This window comes from Salvelinus fontinalis, chromosome 27, assembly GCF_029448725.1.
Source record: "Salvelinus fontinalis isolate EN_2023a chromosome 27, ASM2944872v1, whole genome shotgun sequence".
NCBI lineage: Eukaryota > Metazoa > Chordata > Actinopteri > Salmoniformes > Salmonidae > Salvelinus > Salvelinus fontinalis.
Genome location: NC_074691.1, coordinates 13,234,912 through 13,256,796, shown reverse-complemented (window position 1 = coordinate 13,256,796; position 21,885 = coordinate 13,234,912). Strand labels below are relative to the sequence as shown.

At 43.7% G+C, this 21,885-nt stretch overlaps 1 pseudogene; it reads right to left on the bottom strand.

The window, feature by feature from the left end:
* Positions 1-685: 685 nt before the first annotated feature.
* Positions 686-20,575, bottom strand: LOC129825637 (DNA helicase MCM9-like; annotated as a pseudogene).
* Positions 20,576-21,885: the final 1,310 nt, after the last annotated feature.

Sequence of the window (21,885 nt, the reverse complement as noted above, 5' to 3'; positions counted from 1 at the left end):
CAGCAAGTTGGGTCGATATGATTGTAATGTGTGCAGTGCATCTCCATACGTTACCTTTATGCAAGTGGCTGATTCGTAGAGCCTCTTCGGTTTGTCGTTCCTAAGGAGATCTGGTTGATTTGTTTCCATCTTCTTAAATGTTACTTACGAGAAGTGATGGATTGATACTATTAGTGTCCTTGCCTAAACTCAGCCAACACATCTTATAACGAAACAGGACGAGACCCAAATGCAGACACAGGAGGCAGATGGTTTGAGTCTCTGATATTTATTAATAGACAAGGGGCAGGCAAGAGGCAGGTCGAGGACAAGCAGAAGTTCGTAAACCAGGTCAGAGTCAGATGGGTACAGAACGGCAGGCAGGCTCGAGGTCAGGGCAGGCAGAATAATATGGCAGGCGGGCTCAGGGCAGGCCAGAAAAGGTCGGAACTGGGAGGACTAGAAAACAGGTATTAGACAAACAGGAGTGTGGAAAAACACGCTGGTAGGCTTGACGAGACTAACTGGCAACAGACAAACATAAACCACTGGTATAAATACACAGAAGATAATGGGAACAAATGGGAGACACCTGGTGGGGGGTGGAGACAAGCACAAGACAGGTGAAACATGATCAGGGTGTGACAGTACTAGCCCCCCCCCCCCCCCCCCCCCCCCTCTAGGTTGTACCACCTGGCGTCCTGCGCGGTCACATACCTGGTTGACCGGGATGCCGGCGGTGAAAGTCAGCGATGAGGGCCGTGTCCAGGATGTCCTTAGCGGGGACCCAGCACCTCTCCTCCGGGCCATAACCCTCCCAGTCAACCAGGTGCTGGAAACCCCTGCCCCGAGGTCAAACACTCAGGAGGCACCTCACCATGCATGCCGGATAGCCATCGATGAGACGAGACGGGGAGGGGAGGGGAGGGGGGGCCTGGAAACAGATCAGGGTGTGACACATCTTCCAAACTTCCTCCGATCCCATTAGCTTTTGCTGAGGAGCTTTCATGAAGCTTCTCTTTGGAATGCCATCCATGTAGTCATGACAACAGCCATGCTCCCTTTGGTGCTATGCTTTTTGGAAGTGGTTAAGAAGATGAAACCATTACATACCACATCATAATCATAATACATAGCTTTAGGCAAATGTAGGGCCATGTCAGTTATCACACATATTGATTGGTGCCGGACTTTTATGACTGAATGAACATAACTTCTGCCTACAGCAATATTGCAAGTTTTCATGGAGCGTGTGATATTGCCCATTCCATGGTGAAAATGTGCCATTTGCAGCCTCATATGAACAAATTAGTCATATTTAAGTTTTACTACCTCATATAACAGCATTATTTCAGGGGCAGCAGGTAGCCTAGTGGTTAGAGCGTTGGGCCAGTTACCGTAAAGGTTGCTGGATCGAATCCCCGAGCCTATGAGGTAGAAATCTGTCGTTCTGCCCCTGAACAAGGTTCCCCGGTAGGCTGTCATTGTAAATAAGAATTTGTTCTTAACTGACTTGCCTAGTTAAATAAAAAAAATATTGTGACACAAGATAGGTTTCATTAAGAGAATAAATAGTTTCACTAGATTGTATCTATGGCATAATTCCTGTTCAATAGCCAGCAGCATGACATCAAGTCAATAATGAATCTCATAATCAAACACTGATCTGCATATTTATACAAATTCGTGAGAATACAACACACACGCATGCATGTACACACACGGTGACAAGTCACAAATAATATTCAGTACATTACTGTTTCAAACATTGTGCCATTTTTGCTTTTTTCACTGACTCCTTGTCCCAGGCCACATCCAAATCATCATCATCGAAGTTGGAGGAGCTGAACATAGAGAAGCCAGAGAAAAGGCCTTCAGAGCCCAGCTCAAAACACTTCCTCTTTTTAGAATCTCCAGCAGGGGTCTGGCCCTTACTGTTGACTGTCTGTAAGTCTTTGCCTCCACTAACCCCTGTCTCAGTCCTATCCTCTGTAGAGGCTTTAGCTTGCGTCCCTGTCCTCTGCTGTATGTTGGTGATAGCTTGTGTCCTTGTGTCCTGGTCCCCTGCTTTAAGCTCTATGGAGGAGGTTACCTAAGCATCTGATGTAAGAGTTGTTTTTGGGGTTGTAACTTCCTGGTCTTTTGGGGTTGTGAAGGAGAAGCTGGAGAGTTTGGCCAGGGTAGAGGCCGCCACAGTGGGCTTTGGGTGGTCTGGCTGTAATGGGGGTGGTGGTGGCTCTGTGGGTGTTGTTGATGTAGTTCTGTTCTCACCTGGAGCCATACTGCTTGGTCTGCTCAGCAGCTGCTGCTGGCGTTTCTGCTCTGTCCCATGATCCCCCCCACCACCACCACTTCCCTCTGCCCTGGGACCACACAAGTTTTTTTCGGCAGACTGAACCCTCAGTCTCAGCTTCTTGGCTGCACTGTTGCCCTCTGCTGGCCTGTCTTTGTAACACTGTTTCTCACTCATTCCCTTTTCTGTTCTGTCTTTCTCTGTCGCAGAAGAAGCTGTGTTATGATTGTCTCTGTTCTGTGGGTTTGCTTTGCTATGTGGACCTCTATTCTCTGTGTGAAAGTCTGAGCTGTCAGGATAAGGGCAGAAGTTTAGTGTGGGACATCTTCTCTCTTGGCTTAAATGTGAACCCTGTGAACTATGAGCGCAGTTCTTCTTCCCATGCCCCCACAGTATCAGAGGGGTCCTGGTCTCCAGACGGAAGGTTACAAGGGACATTGTTCTTCTTTGAGTTGCATTTCTTCCCTGCTCTAGATGGTCTATGAGGTCTTTGCTGGTGCTGCCTCCTCCCACAGATTCCTTTGCCTGCAGGGGAACATTAGTCATCTCTCTGAGCCGTTTGTCTCGCAACTTCTTAGACACTTTCTGTACCACAGAGCTGGATGTGTCTTTAACTACTTTAACTAGCTCGCCCTACAGCTCTCCCTACAGCTCTCCCTACTTTTTTTCACCTTTATTTAACCAGGTAGGCAAGTTGAGAACAAGTTCTCATTTACAACTGCGACCTGGCCAAGATAAAGCAAAGCAGTTCGACACATATAACAACACAGAGTTACTCATGGAGTAAAACAAACATACAGTCAATAATACAGTAGAAAAATAAGTCTATATACAATGTGAGCAAATGAGGTGAGATAAGGGAGGTAGATGAGAGTAGATGACAGTAGATGAGTGTGCAAAGTAGAAATACTGGGGTGCAAAGGAGCAAAATAAATAAATAAATACAGTAGGGGAAGAGGGAATTGTTTGGGCTATTTATAGATGGGCTATGTACAGGTGCAGTGATCTGTGAGCTGTTCTGACAGCTGGTGCTTAAAGCTAGTGAGGGAGATAAGTGTTTCCAGTTTCAGAGATTTTTGTAGTTCGTTCCAGTCATTGGCAGCAGAGAACTGGAAGGAGAGGCGGCCAAAGGGGGAATTGACTTTGGGGGTGACAAGTGAGATATACCTGCTGGAACGCTTGCTACGGGTGGGTGCAGCTATGGTGACCAGCAAGCAGAGATAAGGCGGGACTTTACCTAGCAGGGTCTTGTAGATGACCTGCAGCCAGTGGGTTTGGCGACGAGTATGAAGCGAGGGCCAGCCAACGAGAGCGTACAGGTCACAGTGGTGGGTAGTATATGGGGCTTTGGTGACAATACGGATGGCACTGTGATAGACTGCATCCAATTTGTTGAGTAGGGTGTTGGAGGCTATTTTGTAAATGACATCGCCAAAGTCGAGGATCAGTAAGATAGTCAGTTTTACAAGGGTATGTTTGGCAGCATGAGTGAAGGAGGCTTTGTTGCGAAATAGGAAGCCAATTCTAGATTTAACTTTGGATTGGAGATGTTTTATGTGAGTCTGGAAGGAGAGTTTACAGTCTAACCAGACACCTAGGTATTTGTAGTTGTCCACATATTCTAAGTCAGAACCGTCCAGAGTAGTGATGCCGGACGGGCGGGCAGGTGCAGGCAGCGATCGGTTGAAGAGCATGCATTTAGTTTTACTTGTATTTAAGAGCAGTTGGAGGCCACGGAAGGAGAGTTGTATGGCATTGAAGCTTGTCTGTAGGGTTGTTAACACAGTGTCCAAAGAAGGGCCAGAAGTATACAGAATGGTGTCGTCTGCTTAGAGATGGGTCAGAGACTCACCAGCAGCAAGAGCGACATCATTGATATATACAGAGAAGAGAGCCGGCCCAAGAATTGAACCCTGTGGCACCCCCATAGAGACTGCCAGAGGCCCGGACAACAGGCCCTCAGATTTGACACACTGAAGAACTCTGTCGGAGAAGTAGTTGGTGAACCAGGCGAGGCAATCATTTGAAAAACCAAGGCTGTTGAGTCTGCCGATGAGGATGTGGTGATTGACAGAGTCGAAAGCCTTGGCCAGGTCAATGAATACGGCTGCACAGTATTGTTTCTTATCAATGGCGGTTAAGATATCGTTTTGAACCTTGAACCTACAGCTCCCCCTACAGCTCTCCCTACAGCTCCCCTTACAGATCTCCCTACAGCTCCCCCTACAGCTCTCCCTACAGCTCCCCCTACAGCTCTCCCTACAGCTCCCCTTTCAGCTCTCCCTATAGCTCTCCCTACAGCTCCCCCTACAGATCTCCCTATAGCTCCAACCTACAGCTCTCCCTACAGCTCCCCTTACAGCTCTCCCTATAGCTCTCCCTACAGCTCCCCCTACAGATCTCCCTATAGCTCCAACCTACAGCTCCCCTTATAGCTCTCCCTATAGTTCTCCCTACAGCTCCCCTTACAGCTCTCCCTATAGCTCTCCCTACAGCTCCCCTTACAGCTCTCCCTATAGCTCTCCCTACAGCTCCCCTTACAGCTCTCCCTACAGCTCCCCCTACAGCTCTCCCTACAGCTCTCCCTATAGCTCCAACCTACAGCTCCCCCTACAGCTCTCCCTATAGCTCTCCCTACAGCTCCCCTTACAGCTCTCCCTACAGCTCCCCCTACAGCTCTCCCTATAGGTCTCCCTACAGCTCTCCCTATAGCTCCAACCTACAGCTCCCCCTACAGCTCTCCCTACAGCTCTCCCTACAGCTCCCCCTACAGCTCCCCTTACAGCTCTCCCTATAGCTCTCCCTACAGCTCCCCCTATAGCTCCCTCTACCGCTCTCTCTCTACAGCCTCCTCCACAGCAGTTTTCCTTGGCATCTTATCGCACACAGGCGATCTCCCACTCTTGCGTGCAGCACCACTGTTGCCTGGCAACGACCGGGGGGTGGTCGGGGCGGCGGGGGGGGGGGGGGGGGGGGGGGGGTTGGCAGGTTTCGGGCCTGCTTTGAGGAAGAGTTGTGGTTGTCTTGTGTGGATGTTGCGGTTGTGTTGTGTGGATGATGTAATGGGTGAGGTGGTGTCTCCTCACCCATCTGGGCCGGCCAGTGAGTGGAACCAGTCCAGTCCACTCTCTGAGTCTGTGGTGATGTCAGAGCTCCCCGGCCACCTTATCGGAGCATTAGAGCTCTTCTCTACGTAATGACAACCAATGCTCAGATCATTGTGTTGTGCAGAGGAGTACATTTTTCTGTTCTACTTTAGGGGAGCATGGCTCATTATTCTGCAGCCTAAAGAAAGCACAATGACTCACTGTATATGAGAGGGAAATCTTACTCCTTCACAGAGAATTGTATTCAGTACTTTAACTGGGCTAGGGTTTAGAGATTATATGTTGGTGGGGAGATGTTATAAATGGGATTTATACTGAACAAAAATATAAATGCAACATGTAAAGTGTTGGTCCCATGTTTCATGAGCTGAAATTAAAGATCCCAGAAATGTTCCATACGCACAAAAGCTTATTTCTCTCAAATTTTGTGCACAAATTTGTTTACATCCCTGTTAGTGAGAATTTCTCCTTTGCCAAGATAATCCATCCACCTGACAGGTGTGGCATATCAAGAATCTGAATAAACAGCATGATCATTACATAGGTGCACCTTGTGCTGGGGACAATAAAAGGCCACTCTAAAATGTGCAATTTTGTCACACAACACAATGCCACAGATGTCTCATGTTTTGTTGGCATGCTGACTGCAGGAATGTCCACCAGAACTGTTGACAGATAACTGAATGATAATTTCTCTACCATAAGCTGCCTCCAACGTAATTTTTGAGAATTTGGTAGTACTTCCAACCAGCCTCACAACCGCAGACCAGGTGTAACCATGCCAGCCCAGGACCTCAACATCCGGCTTCTTCACCTGCGGAATCGTCTGAGACCAGCGCTTCGGACAGCTGATGAAACTGTGGATTTGCACAACCAAATAATTTCTGCACAAACTGTCAGAAACCGTCTCAGGGAAGCTCATCTGCGTGCTTGTCATCCTCACCAGGGTCTTGACCTGACTGCAGTTCGGCGTGTCGTATGCGACTTCAGTGGGCAAATACTCACCTTCAATGGCCACTGGCATGCTGGAGAAGTGTGATCTTCACAGATGAATCCCAGTTTCAACTGTACCGAGCCAATAGCAGGCAACATGTATAGCGTTGTGTGGGTGAGCAGTTTGCTGACGTCAATGTTGTGAACAGAGTGCCCCATGGTGGCGGTGGGGTTATGGTATGGGCAGGTATAAGCTATGGATAACGAACAGAATTGCATTTTATCGATGGCAATTTGAATGCACAGAGAAACCGTGACGAGATCCCAAGGCCCATTGTCGTGCCATTCACCCGCCGCCATCAACTCATGTTTCAGCATGATAATGCACGATACCATGTCGCAAGGATCTGTACACAATTCTTGGAAGCTGAAAATGTCCCAATTCTTCCATGGCCTGCATACTAACCACATATGTCACCCCTTGAGCATGTTTGGGATGCTCTGGATCGATGTGTATAACAGCGTGTTCGAATTCCAATATCCAGCAACTTCGCACAGCCATTGAAGATGAGTGGGACAACATTCCACAGGCCACAATCAACAGCCTGATCAACTCTATGTGCAGGAGATGTGTCGCCCTGCATGAGGCAGGTACTGCTGACTGGGTTTGTCAGGAAATGACATGTGCAGAGCATTTCTATCTCCCAGGAGAGCGCCCCCTAAGGCGCAGACACACAACCAATCTCCCAGACACTTGCATTTCCATTTCATGTGATGCGTGTCATGAAGTGTTGGGCTAATGACATTACCATATACACTCAATGAAATTGTAAAATGTAACGACATATAACGGTTTCCTAGCTGCATAGAGCACTCCGTGATGGAGACCTCGACAACAGCATCCTCCACAGTGACAGTGTCTGGAAACATCAACCTGGCACGTGCTGCAAGGACCAAGAGAAATAATAAGCTGTTTGATCACATATGAACGACTATAGTATAAAACATTCATACAATAAATATGATAATAAATATGAATTATTACAGTTTCAGTAAATACTAAACACCTTAGTAAATGAACTAAACCTAATTGAGTGCAGAAGGAAAATAATGATATTATATTTGTCCCGCGCTCTGCCAGGCGGCTGAGGCTCTCCAGCATGCGGTGGGTGGTGTGGGCTGCGTTCCTGCTGTCACTTTGCTTCTGCAACTGGTAGTAGCCTCTGGACAGAATGGAGTTGGCCTCCTCAGACACCCGCGGCTGCAGCCCCTTGGTAAGGCAGAAATAGGCCTTCATCTTCTCCATGCACCACAGAGACACCTATGACTGGCTGGGAGCTCCTGGAGGGCAGATGAAGGGGTTATTATTTATCAGGGTCGTATTCATTATCAAATCAAATTTGTATTTGTCACATGTGCCGAATACAACAGGTGTAGACCTTACCGTGAAATGCTTACTTACAAGTCACCAGACAGAAGGACTGTTTGTTAAGAATTGTTTTCAGTTGCAAAACATTTTGCTAAATTTTTCCGTAATGAGTAGGACCCAGCCTTCAGTAACCACAGCTCTGAGTGGTCGTCTTGATAATGACACAGAGCACCGATTAAACTGGGGCGATGACGTAGAGAGTATACATCATTGGCTTTTATTCAACATAGTTCTTCCTCATGCAAATAGTGTGGGAATTATATTATGCAAATCATCATGTGCTGGCTTCCGGGGAAGAACGACCAGACGAGGTCTCAAGTCTAATTTGCAGCGTAGCGTAACTTAACGATATCATATCCCAGTGATTCCTCTGTAATTGGTGGATATCTCAGGCACTAAGAGCAGTGCTGTTACACTCCACTTCTAGAGAGATGCTTTTATTTGATCCCTGTTCTGTACTTCAACTGATCCTATGTCATTAATTGGCCGGAGAGTCCTTCCCTCTGAATCAATCTCTAACATCCAGTAGGACCAGGACCAGGTCAAAGCGGCTGAGCAGAGGGATGGTAAGGGCCACGTTGACCGACACAGGCATGTTGGGGTAAAACTGGCCCTTAAGGGTTGGTGGCTGCCAAGATGGTTGTCCTGGTGTTCAGTTTACACACCATGCTGGGAAAGACAGAGGGAAATACAGAGGGAAATAGACGGCAAAAAGTCAATGGAGGCAATAGAAAGAGGCATTATGTGTGTCATTATGTCGTTATCTTTTGAAGGCCTACTGACATTATCGTGTTCGATATGTCTAACTCTCAACCCACAACAGAAGTAAAGACCAATTTTGAGTGCAAGATAGGATTTCTATACAGTAGAGCAAGAGGCTTTATAGAACCGCCCTCTGGAATTATATTATGACTATATACATATAAAAACGGTATTTTCTTTACCCTGCACCTTGGCCACACTGATGGTCTGCTTCGCCATGGTTCCGTGGATACTGGTGCGGTCGTGGTCTTTGATGCTGTTGAACACCAGAGCTCCTGCCTCTAGATGCCACTCCCAAGAGTCCTTCACGGCTGCCACCGTGACACACACTACATTTTTTACTACTATAAGTGGTTATTTCATGGATTCTTCTAAGCAAAGTGCACTGTATCAGATGCACCAGCAGAGGTCAGACAGACCTGCGGTAGGAGAGCAGATCCCAGCAGTGAGGACTGAGAGGGGAGTGATTTTAGCAGCGTACTTCAGAAACTTCCCACCTGCAGAAGATGAGACTCCCCTTAAACAAGGACCTAAATACAGATCTAGAATCAGATATTAACATGGACACGGTTATTTGCAGTATATAAGATACAGTTGAAGTTGGAAGTTTACATGCACTTAGGTTGGAGTCATTAAAACTCGTTTTTCAACCACTCCACAAACTATAGTTTTGGCAAGCCGGTTAGGACATCTACTTTGTGCATGACACAAGTTATTTTTCCAACAATTGTTTACAGACAGATTATTTCACTGTATCACAATTCCAGTGGGTCAGAAGTTTACATAGACTAAGTTGACTGTGCCTTTAAACATCTTGGAAAATTCCAGAAAATGATGTCATGGCTTTAGAAGCTTCTGATAGGCATCATTTGAGTCAATTGGAGGTGTACCTGTGGATGAATTTCAAGGACCACCTCCAAACTCAATGCCTCTTTGCTTGACATCATAGGCAAATAAAAAAAATCAGCCAATACCTCAGAAAAGAAATGGAGACCTCCACAAGTCTGGTTCATCCTTGGGAGCAATTTCCAAATGCCTGAAGGTACCACATTCATCTGTACAAACAATAGTACGCAAGTATAAACACCATGGGACCACGCAGCTGTCATACCGCTCGAAAGGAGATGCGTTCTGTCTCCTAGAGATGAACATACTTTGGTGCGAAAAGTGCAAATCAATCCCAGAACAGCAAAGGACCTTGTGAAGATGTTGGAGGAAACAGGTACAAAAGTATCTATATCCACAGTAAAACGAGTCCTACATCGACATAACCTGAAAGGCCACTCAGCAAGGAAGAAGCCACTGCTCCAAAACCGCCATAAAAAAGACAGACTACGGTTTGCAACTGCACATGGGGACAAAGATCGTACTTTTTGGACAAATATCCTCTGGTCTGATGAAACAAAAATAGAACTGTTTGGCCATAATGACCACCGCTATGTGTGAAGGAAAAAGGGGGATGCTTATAAGCCGAAGAACACCATCCCAACTGTGAAGCACGTGGGTATCAGCATCATGTTGTGGGGTGCATTGCTGCAGGAGCGACTGGTGCACTTCACAAAATAGATGGCATCATGAGGTAGGACAATTGTGTGAATATATTAAGGCAACATCTCAAGACATCAATCAGGAAGTTAAAGCTTGGTTGCAAATGGGTCTTCCAAATTGACAATGACCCCAAGCATACTTTCAAAGTTGTGGCAAAATGGCTTAAGGACAACAAAGTCAAGGTATTGGAGTGGCCATCACAAAGCCCTGACCTTAATCCTACAGAATATTTGTGGGCAGAACTGAAAAAGCTTGTGTGAGCAAGGAGGCTTACAAACATGATTCAGTTACACCATATGTCATGAGGAATGGGCTTGTGAGCTTGTGGAAGGCTACCTGAAGCGTTTGACCCAAGTTAAACAATTTAAAGGCAATGCTACCAAATACTAATTGAGTCTATGTAAACTTCTAACCCACTGGGAATGTGATGAAAGAAATAAAAGCCGAAATTAATAATTCTCTCTACTATTATTCTGACATTTCACATTCTTAAAATAAAGTGGTGATCCTAACTGACCTAAGACAGGGAATTTTTACTAGGATTAAATGTCAGGATTTGTGAAAAACTGAGTTTAATGTATTTGGCTAAGGTATTTGTAAACTTCCAACTTCAACTGTATGTGAGAGAAATGGGCCCATGTTTAGAACAAGGATACATATCTCTTACCTTTGTTCCAGAGGGATCTATTCTTTGCACCCCACCGGCTAACACCATAGCAACAGATAACTTAACTACGTACATTCCAAACACCTGTGGGCACAGACTCATGAGAATCTGTTTCCTGCCTTCGGAATGGAAAAAGAACAACAATCAAATTCCATAAACACTTTATGTCCATCTCCTCTCATAGTATTTATCATGTAATAATGACTATTAAATAAATGTAAAAGTTGTATTTAAATCTATATGGCAACAGTTAGTTAGGTTAGTTTCTATGTACCAGCTATAGGGTCATGTTTGTCCCAGAGCTAGTCAAACTCCTTCTGCATGTCCTCTAGGACCAGAGCTGCCATGGTCTGCTCATTGTTCACTTCAATAAAGGTGGCTTTCAACACTAGATCCAGTTCACAACGTGCGACCTCATACAGCGACTTCCATCGCTGACAAACTACTCCATGCACTGTGACATCGTCTTGTTAACATTCTTAATCACCATAATGAGATTTTAGAGAATAAGCCCAACATTCATTGTGATGTCACTAATCCCTTTAAAAACATTCCTATTCATTAAAAACATTCCTATTCATCTACTATGACTTCATCTTCGTTGAAAGCCAATCATACAGTATTGTGAAGTTATCATAAACAAAATGACACCCCAATGTAACATCCATATATCGTACAGTATTATGACATCATTGGTCACACATCACACTGTGGAATTTCAATACTCAGTGATGTCACAATCTACCTGGCAACATAATGATGTCACCTCTGCAAAACAAATAATTGTTTAAAAAAAATCCCGTAATATGACAACATCCTTTATGTAACAAATCACACTGTGACGTCAACTGTAATACTGCATCATAGTCACAACCCACTGGGCACACACTGGTTGAATCAAATTATGTTGAACCAACGTGGAATAGACATTGAATTGACATCTGTGCCCAGTGGGAAGCCGCAGTCTGATCAAATATAGGCTTATAATTTCTGTTTGCAGATGTTATTTAACAGGCTATTCCACCTTCAACCCACAGTAGGGTTATACAATGTGTAAAACAGAGCTATAGCCTCTTGTCCCCCAGTCAGTCAATCACCTGCTCCTGGATCTTAATCTGCGGTTAGTCCCTGCAAGCTGCTGGGTAGGTGAACTTGGTGGCAGGTGAACTTGGAGTTGCAGAGGTCCTGGTTGGGGCAGTAGGTGGGAGCTCCATCTGGCAGTAGGTGGGAAAGTCAGCTTGCAGGGAGAGCACATGACTGCACTTAGAGCACATGACGGCACACATTTAGTCCCTCTTGTACTCCAGGACTTTGGTCACACTGGTGCGGATGACCGTGTCTGTTACGAACAGGAAGTGATCCGCGTTCCGAGACTTGGGGATGTTCTCCCTGGTGAGCTCTGGACACACAGGAAGACCTGAGGCCTGATGACACATTCAGCAGAGAAAGTTAAGGTTATGGACATCAAATAGACCAAGGAGCACTGGACTAGACTTTAAATCAGAATTGATAATACAACTGCACCAACATACTTGGAACTTAAAAGTTCAGCATTACTTGTCATGCTCAATATACACCATCAGATGGGGATCTCTACCCAGTCTTGTATTGAGGAGAGAGCGCTTACATCCTGCATGAGTCAAATAAAACACACTACATAGAAGAATAAAAAAATGCTTGGCCTACACATCTGGCACAAGTTGTTGCCTTGCTGTACATCTGTTAAGTAGCCTACAGTATTGATTTTCAGTGGATAAAAGTACCTAATGGAGAGAGTTCAAAGGGAGGTAGCTTAAAAGCGCCCGCATACTAGGTTTGATTTGCTCCAAGCAGAACTTCTGAAAATAGTCTGAATTAATCTAAAATAAGGCCAGCATCCTGGAGTTGCCTCTTTACTGTTGATGTTGAGACGGGTGTTTTGCGGGTACTCTTTATTGAAGCTGCCAGTTGAGGACTTGTGAGGCATCTGTTTCTTAAACTAGACACTCTAATGTACTTGTCCTCTTCCTCAGTTGTGCACCGGGACCTCCCACTCCTCTTTCTATTCTGGTTAGGGCCAGTTTGCACTGTTCTGTGAAGGGAGTAGTACACAGCATTGTACGAGATCTTCAGTTTCTATTCAATTTCTCGCATGGAATAGCCTTAATTTCTCAGAACAAGAATAGACTGATGAGTTTATTCTGGCCCTTTTGAGCCTGTAATCGAACCCACAAATGCTGATGCTCCAGATACTCAACTAGTCTAAAGAAGGCCAGTTGTATTGCTTCTTTAATCAGTACAACAGTTTTCAGCTGTGCTAACATAATTGCAAAAGGGGTTTTCTAATGATCAATTAGCCTTTTAAAATGATAAACTTGGATTAGCTAACACAACATGCCCTTGGAACACAGGAGTGATTGTTGCTGATAATGGGCCTCTGTAGATGTTGTAGATATTCCATAAAAAATCTGCTGTTTCCAGGTACAATAGTCATTTACAACATTAACAATGTCTACACTGTATTTCAGATCAATTTGATGTTATTTTAATGGACAAAAAATGTGCTTTTCTTTCAAAAACGATAGTGTACATATGACCTCAATGACCTTGATTAACCTGTAGCCCCGCACATTGACTCGGTACCGGTGCCCCCTGTATATAGCCTCAAGTGTTACATTTTGTAAAACTTTTTCTGTATTTTTTGTGAAAATATATTCGTACTTACTTAAAAAAAAAAAAACCTCTGCATTGTTGGTTAAGGGCTTGTAAGCAATGTTCCCACTAAGCTGCACGCTTACGGGGGCACACAGCTCCAGTGGTGTAAAGTACTTAAGTAAAAATGCTTTAAAGTACTACTTAAGTAGTTTTTGGGGTATCTGTACTTTACTTTATTATTTATATTTTTGGCAAATTGTACTTTTACTTCACTACATTCCTAATGAAAATAATGTACTTTTTACGAAATACATTTTCCCTGACACCCAAAAGTACTCGTTACATTTTGACAGGAAAATGGTCCAATTCACACACTGATCAAGAGAACATCCCTGGTCACCCCTACTGCCTCTGATCTGGCGGACTCACTAAACACAAATGCATCGTTTGGAGTGTGCCTCTGGCTATACGTCAATTTAAAAAAACAAGAAAATGGTGCTGTCTGGATTGCTTTATATAAGGAATTTGAAATGACTTATACTTTTACTTTTGATACTTAAGTACATTTTAGCAATTCCATTTACTTTTGATACTTAAGTATATTTAAAACCAAATGTTTTTAGACCTTTACTCAAGTAGGATTTTACTGGGTGACTTCTCATTTACTTGAGTAATTTTCTATTAAGGTATCTTTACTTTTACTCAAGTATGACAATTTAGTACTTTTTCCACCACTGCGCAGCTCCCTGGGATTGCCACGCAGAACAAATATCAGCCCGCACAGAAAAGCACGAGATTAAACTTTGTAGAGTTTTCCATGTTAGTTAATATTATCAACGTTTCCCTTTACTGTGGGAATTGTGATCGAATCAACACAATATTAGCCACTTTCAATGCAACATACCGAAACAAAAAAACAAACTATGCAAAACTAACGACTAAGGCCTGTACTCTACACAGACCGGTGCGCCATAAACAATCAGAGCTGCAGTAGCCTAAATGCAAATAGACTATTGCCATATATGGACCTGTGCCATTCACTTTGAACTGGACTGTGTTTACAGCATGACCGGTTGTGATTAGATTGCGTTTGTTTTGAGAGCAAAGTGAGAGCTAAATGTAGCAACGTGTGCACTTTTGTTCATATCCTTTGCTAGTTATTGAGATATTAGCCCATTTATAGATCATTTGTAGTCAGCAATGAGGGCGTGACTGCTTCCTACAAGAGCATAAAATATGTGCATTTCTTGACATCTTTGAAAAGTGAGTCAGGTAAAGAGTTTTTTTTGTCTTAAAGAGGCAGTGTTGTATTTTGAGATAGGCTTGAATAAGCTAAGTAGCTAATAGGCAGAGGGTAGTATAACTTGTCTGATTCTGTGTAATAATGGTATGTGAATAATGATGCATTTTATTTTGTAAAGTTGTTTTTGCATCAAACAACCAGATTTTCAGTCACAAGTGGATAAACAGGTTCATGTCAAGCCCTGCATGTTTTTTTTCAAAAATCTCATGGAATGTAGACCTACATTGAACACCACACATCGGCTGCTACTGTAGGCTGAATGATAGAACAGCTATTTCCATGTTAAAATGTTATGGGATGCATTTTCTTGATTGTTTTTGATGATATGTCACTCTGGTAGGCCTACATTAGGATCAATTAGTCACAGTAGGCTACTTGACCACTGTTAAAACTAACTTAAATCGGGTACAGCCTCAGTGTTCACAGTAAACACGCACTGGAAGTTGCACAGAACTTTCACAATGTTCAAGTTTGCACTCAGCAGAATAGAAATTTGCTCAGTGCTGATTTTCTTTTTGAGGAACATTGCTTGTAAGGAAGCATTTCACGGTAAGGTTTGCACCTGTTGTATTCGGTGCATGAGAAAAATACAATTTGATTTAATAGGTGACATTGCTCTTCTTTCATCCCACGCACTGACAAAGTATAAAAGGAAAATAGGCCTTTATGATGGATCCAATGCAATATTCCAGCCCACCAAATGCTATCATGGCCTCATAGAACACATCATCTCTCTCCATCTAGCATCTTAAATGGCATTCACATTTTATGTCCACATCTTCAGTGCTTTTATGTGAAGCACTTTCCATTTTCTCAATGAGATTAGACAACTTCGATTTAAGATGGAGCCCACATACAGCGGCCCTCTCCACAGAGAGACATACTTTGTATTTCGAGCGAGCAACATGTTGAAAACATCGAGTCATCAAAAGAGCCCAGCATACCCTGAGGAGAAAGATATTGGTCTGACCTTAAACATTGCCGTGTAGTAGTAACATTCCCCACCAGAACACACACGGCTACATCACCAAGAGCCTTTTGAAGCGCATCCTCTGGCTAATTATAACGCTGCTGTCTGTACCAGTGAGACCCCAGACTGCAGTGCACAATGGCTAAAGTAATTATTTGTGGAGGTTGACCTAGGACGGCTCACACAGGAAAATGTATAAACCGGTACTTTGTTTTGGTTCTAAGCGGTTCAGAACTTTATTTTGCTGGTCAGAATAGTGGAACGGAACAAAAGAATTGTGAATCATCATGAATGAAGTCAACAATCTACTGTCAAATCCTTTTCAATCCTTGTCATATGAAGATAAATTATAGATAAAACGTATCGGTGTTCATCGGCCGTTGGACATAAACATTACACAACAAGGTGGAAATCGCAAATTCAGTAATGAGTGGTTTGAAAGGAATCAGTGGCTAACTGCAAGCATTGCAAAGCAATCACTAGCCTGCTACTCAGTGGAGTGGGTGTGTGGTCCAAGTCTGGGTTTAATGGTCTCTTTTCCAAGATTAAAAGGATAAACATTCAACATTGGCCACGCTGTCAATCCAGCATGACTTCTTCCGTGTTCGAAACAACTGGAAATTCAGAACTGGGAAATCTCAGACTTCAGTGAGTTCAAGGCCATAAAGATCATCAAGGACAACAACCACCCAAGCCACTGCCTGTTCACCCCGCTATCATCCAGAAGGCGAGGTCAGTACAGGTGCATCAAAGCAGGGACCGAGAGACTGAAAAACAGCTTCTATCTCAAGGCCATCAGACTGTTAAACAGCCACCACTAACATTTAGCGGCCGCTGCCAACATACTGACTCAACTCCAGCCACTTTAAAAATGGGAATTGATGGAAATTATGTAAAAATGTACCACTAGCCACTTTAAACAATGCCACTTAATATAATGTTTACATACCCATCTCATATGTATATGTATATACTGTACTCTATATCATCTACTGCATCTTGCCATCTTTATGTAATACATGTACCACTAGCCACTTTAAACTATGCCACTTTATGTTTACATACCCTACAGTACTCATCTCATATGTATATACCGTACTCTATACCATCTACTGCATCTTGCCTATGCCGTTCTGTACCATCACTCATTGATATATCTTTATGTACATATTCTTTATCCCTTTACACTTGCGTGTATAAGGTAGTAGTTGTGGAATTGTTAGGTTAGATTACTTGTTGTTATTACTGCATTGTCGGAACTAGAAGCACAAGCATTTCGCTACACTTGCATTAACATCTGCTAACCATGTGTATGTGACTAATACAATTTGATTTGATTTGATTTGATTTTGATTTGACAACTGGAAACTCTGAAAGAAACAAGCTCCGACTGGGAAAATAATTTTGGAACAGTCGCCCAACTCGGAATTCCAAGTCGGGAACTTGGGCCCCTATCACTGACGTCATTATTCAACCTTGTTTTTTTTCAGAGTTCCTAGTTGTCTTGAAAGTGCCATAAATCAAGAGAATGCCAAACTTTAAATGACAAAGTTTGAAGACAAAATTTGCCACGAAGGACCTCTGCACTACCTTCCTGTTGACGTGAACACAGCACAACAAGGTGAGTCCAAAAATGTCTTGTACTGTATGCTGCTGCATAAATTATGTAATGTGACAGGGAGTGCAGTGCATTCGGAAAGTATTCAAACCTCTTGACATTTTCCACATTTAGGTTACGTTCCAGCCTTATTCTAAAAGTAATTACATACATTTTTCCCTCATCAATCTACACATAATACCCCATAATGACAAAGAAAAAAATGGGTTTTATACATTTTTGCAAATTTATAAAGAAAAAAACTGAAATAGCACATTTACATAAGTATTCAGACCCTTTACTCAGTACTTTGTTGAAGCACCTTTGGTAGCGATTAAAGCTTTGAGTCTTCTTGGGTATGACGCTACAAGCGTGGCACACCTGTATTTGGGGAGTTTCTCCTATCCTCTAAAGCTCTGTCAAGTTGGAAAGTGTCCCGAAGCCACTCCTGCGTTGTCTTAGTTGAGTGCTTAGGGTTGTTGTTCTATTGGAAGGTGAACCTTTGCCCCAGTCTGAGGTCCTGCGCGCTCTGGAGCAGGTTTTCACCAAGGATCTCTCTGTTTTTTGCTCCGTTCATTTTTCCCTCAACCCTGACTAGTCTCCCAGTCCTTGCCGCTGAAAAACAACCCCACAGCATGATGCTACCACCACCATGCTTCACCGTAGGGATGGTGCCTGGTTTCCTCCAGATGTGACGCTTGGCATTCAGGCCAAAGAGTTCCATCTTGGTTTCATCAGACCAGATAATCTTGTTTCTCATGGTCTGAGAGTCTTTAGGTGTCTTTTGGAAAACTCCATGCAGGCTGTCATGTGCCTTTTACTGAGGAGTGGCTTCCGTCTGGCCACTCTACCATAAAGGCCTGATTGGTGGAGTGCTGCAGAGATGCTTGTCCTTCTGGAAGGTTCTTCCATATCCACAGAGGAACTCTGGAGCTCTGTCAGAGTGACCTTCGGGTTCTTGGTCACCTCACTGACCAAGGCCCTTTTCCCCCGATTGCTCAGTTTGGCCGGGCGGCCAGCTCTAGGAGAATCTTGGTTGTTCCAAACTTCTTCCATTTAAGAATGATGGAGGCCACTGCGTTCTTGGGGACCTTCAATGTTGCAGATCTGTGCTTCGACACAATTCTGTTTTTCGGAGCTCTTCGGACAATTCCTTCGACCTCATGGCTCGGTTTTTGCTCTGACATGCACTGCCAACTTTGGGACCTTATATAGACAGGTGTGTGCCTTTCTAAATCATGTCCAATCAATTGAAGAAACATCTCGAGGATCAATGGAAACAGGATGCACCTGAGCTTAATTCAGAGTCTCATAGCAAAGAGTGAAAACGTATGTAAATAAGGTATTTCTTTTTTTTTTATATATACATTTGCAAAACAATATGCAAACCTGTTTTCGCTTTGTCATTATGGGGTATAGTGTGTAGATTGATTCACATTTTATTTTCATTTAATCCATTTTAGAATAAGGCTGTAATGTAACAATTTTTTTCTTTTTTCTTTTTTAAAAATTTTACCCCTTTTTCACCCCAATTTTCGTGGTATCCAATCGCTAGTAAATACTATCTTGTCTCATCGCTACAACTCCCGTACGGGCTCGGGAGAGACGAAGGTCGAAAGCCATGCGTCCTCTGAAGCACAACCCAACCAAGCCGCACTGCTTCTTAACACAGCGCGCCTCCAACCCGGAAGCCAGCCGCACCAATGCGTCAGAGGAAACACCGTGCACCTGGCCCCCTTGGTTAGCGCGCACTGCGCCCGGCCCGCCACAGGAGTTGCTGGAGCGCGATGAGACAAGGATATCCCTACCGGCCAAACCCTCCCTAACCCGGACGACGCTAGGCCAATTGTGCGTCGCCCCACGGACCTCCCGGTCGCGGCCGGCTGCGACAGAGCCTGGGCGCGAACCCAGAGACTCTGGTGGCGCAGCTAGCGCTGCGATGCAGTGCCCTAGACCACTGCGTCACCCGGGAGGCCAATTTTTTTATTTTTAAAGGGGTTTGAATACTTTCCGAATGAACTGTACATATAACTAGGAATAAAGGGACTAGGCAACAGGATAGATAATAAAGAGTAGCAGCAACTTAAGTAATGAGTTAAAAAAGTTAATGCAAAAAGAGTGTAATGTAAGAAAATGTGGAAAAAGTCAAAGGGTCTGAATACTTTCCAAATGCACTGTATACGGTAGCTAAGAAAGCAATACTAATTGTATGTTGTGCAGCTGTTAGTAGTTCATGTGCCTCACCCTAATAATTTGCTCCCTAACTTAGCCTACTGCTCTGACTTGGTGGTGCACATTTATTTAGCCTATAGCCTGTTTTAGAGAAATGCCATCATCGGATACTGTAAGAGATTTTATTGTCTGCTTATATGCCCCCTTTATTTATCCTACGGTTCTGACTTGGTGTACAGGGATAATACTGTAAGAATGGCCCATGTTCTAAATTCCTCCGCTGTACATTTCAAAAGTGCTGAACATTGACTACGTCCGTCCTCGCTCATTAATGTCTTAATCGAAATTACGGATTGCCTCTTATCCACTCATTGACCCCTTATGCCATAGTTTGTACATCTCAATTTTCAGTAGAAACCACATTTGTTTAAGCAAGTCAACCATATCAGCTATGTTTTTTTTAAAGGCAGTAAATGAGGCTGAATGAACTGTTTCGCTGCCAAACATAGCTAAACTGGTTTGGATTTTGCACTGACCAATATGGCTGCCACTTTCACCCCACTCTGGAACTTTGAGGGTCTATAATATAGTCCCTCTACTAATATAATAGGATCTCTATATGAAAGGGCCTCTTACCTGTGATTCTGGCCTGCAGGTGGTGTTTGACCTTGTGCCAGCCTTGCTGTGTTGAGTTCACTGACACCGTCTTGGCGGCTCTGTTAAGGGCGTTGTCGAAGATGTTGATGACCCCTCGCTGGGTAGGCATTAAATCAGTCTCCCACCTCCATGTTGGCTTCGAATAGCGTCATGGTGTTGCTGACCACCGAGTAGTGGGCATCTTCATCAAGCGCCAGAAGGATCTGCAGGATGTCAGTCGCGTGGTGCTCTGTTACATACGCCTCAAACACCTGCCCTATCAGAGCTACCAGCTCAGGTTTATCAACATCATGGATCTGCAGGGGTGGAATATGCTTTAAATTTAACAAGCTGTGTAATGTATGCAATGATCGATGCAACCAGATGACATCTCATATTAACCCAAAGGGCTCATCTGTAGTGTCTGGCTTGTAAACTGATGGTGAAATTGGTAGTAGAGGCAAATGTGGACAGCAATCTATCAGATTGGTGATAGTAAGTCCGGCTAACACGAATGCGTCAGTTCTGTACGCTATGAGATGCATTCGCGGACCAGAGTTTGTGTGTTCTATTCTGGAGAAACAACTGGTGTATGCAGAGACGTGTTTGTCGACATTAACAACTTTGGTGAGTTACAAAAGTATATTGAAGTAAGTCACTAAACAAAGTCGGAAAATAATTCCTCTAGAGGGATGAATGTAATGGCCGAAGATCCCAAAACACAGTGGAGAGAGAATGTTCGCTAAGTGCGTCGTTAGACCATGTGTCGATACTGATAGGATCGAAAGAAAAGCAGCGCTGCTCTCGTCTCAGCTTCCTCCATTTAAATCTTACATGAACATAAAAAAGATTCCACTATACCGACGACGGATCAGCTACTAGCGATATTACCACCGCTGGAAAAATTGAGGCTTTTTATTATGCTTACTAAATAATAATGCCCTGAATCACAGATTGGTCACATCATTGCCCTGTTACACATCATGAAATATACTGAGGCAAATAATTACAGACAGCAGCCTAAAGAAATCTCGAATTTGGACTCCAGACCAAAGGACGAATTTCCACCGGTCTAATGTCCATTGCTCATGTTTCTTGCCCCAAGCAAGTCTCTTCTTATTATTGGTTCCTTTAGTACTGGTTTCTTTGCAGCAATTCGACCATGAAGGCCTGATTCACACAGTCTCCTCTGAACAGTTGATGTTGAGATGTGTCTGTTCCTTGAGCTCTGTGAAGCATTTATTTGGACTGCAATTTCTGTGGCTGGCAACTCTAATGAACTTATCCTCTGCAGCAGAGGTAACTCTGGGTCTTCCATTCCTGTGGCGGACCTCATGAGAGCCAGTTTCATCATAGCGCTTGATGGTTTTTGCGACTGCACTTGAAGAAACTTTCAAAGTTCTTGAAATATTCCATATTGACTGACCTTCATGTCTTAAAGTAATGATGGACAGTCCTTTCTCTTTGCTTATTTTAGCTGTTCTTGCCATAATACGTACGGTCTTTTACAAAATAGGGCTATCTACCTTGTCACAACACAACTGATTGGCTCAAATGCATTAAGGAGGAAAGAAATTCCAAAAATTAACTTTTAAGGAACACCTGTTAATTGAAATGTATTTGATTTAACTAGGCAAGTCAGTTTAGAACAAATTCTTATTTACAATGATGGCCTAGGAACAGTGGGTTAACTGCCTCGTTTTTACCTTGTCAGCTTGGGGATTCGATCCAGCAACCTTTCGGTTAATGTCCCAACGCTCTAACCACTATACTGCCTGCCACCCCAATTTATATACACTGCTCAAAAAAATAAAGGGAACACTTTAACAACACAATGTAACTCCAAGTAGATCAC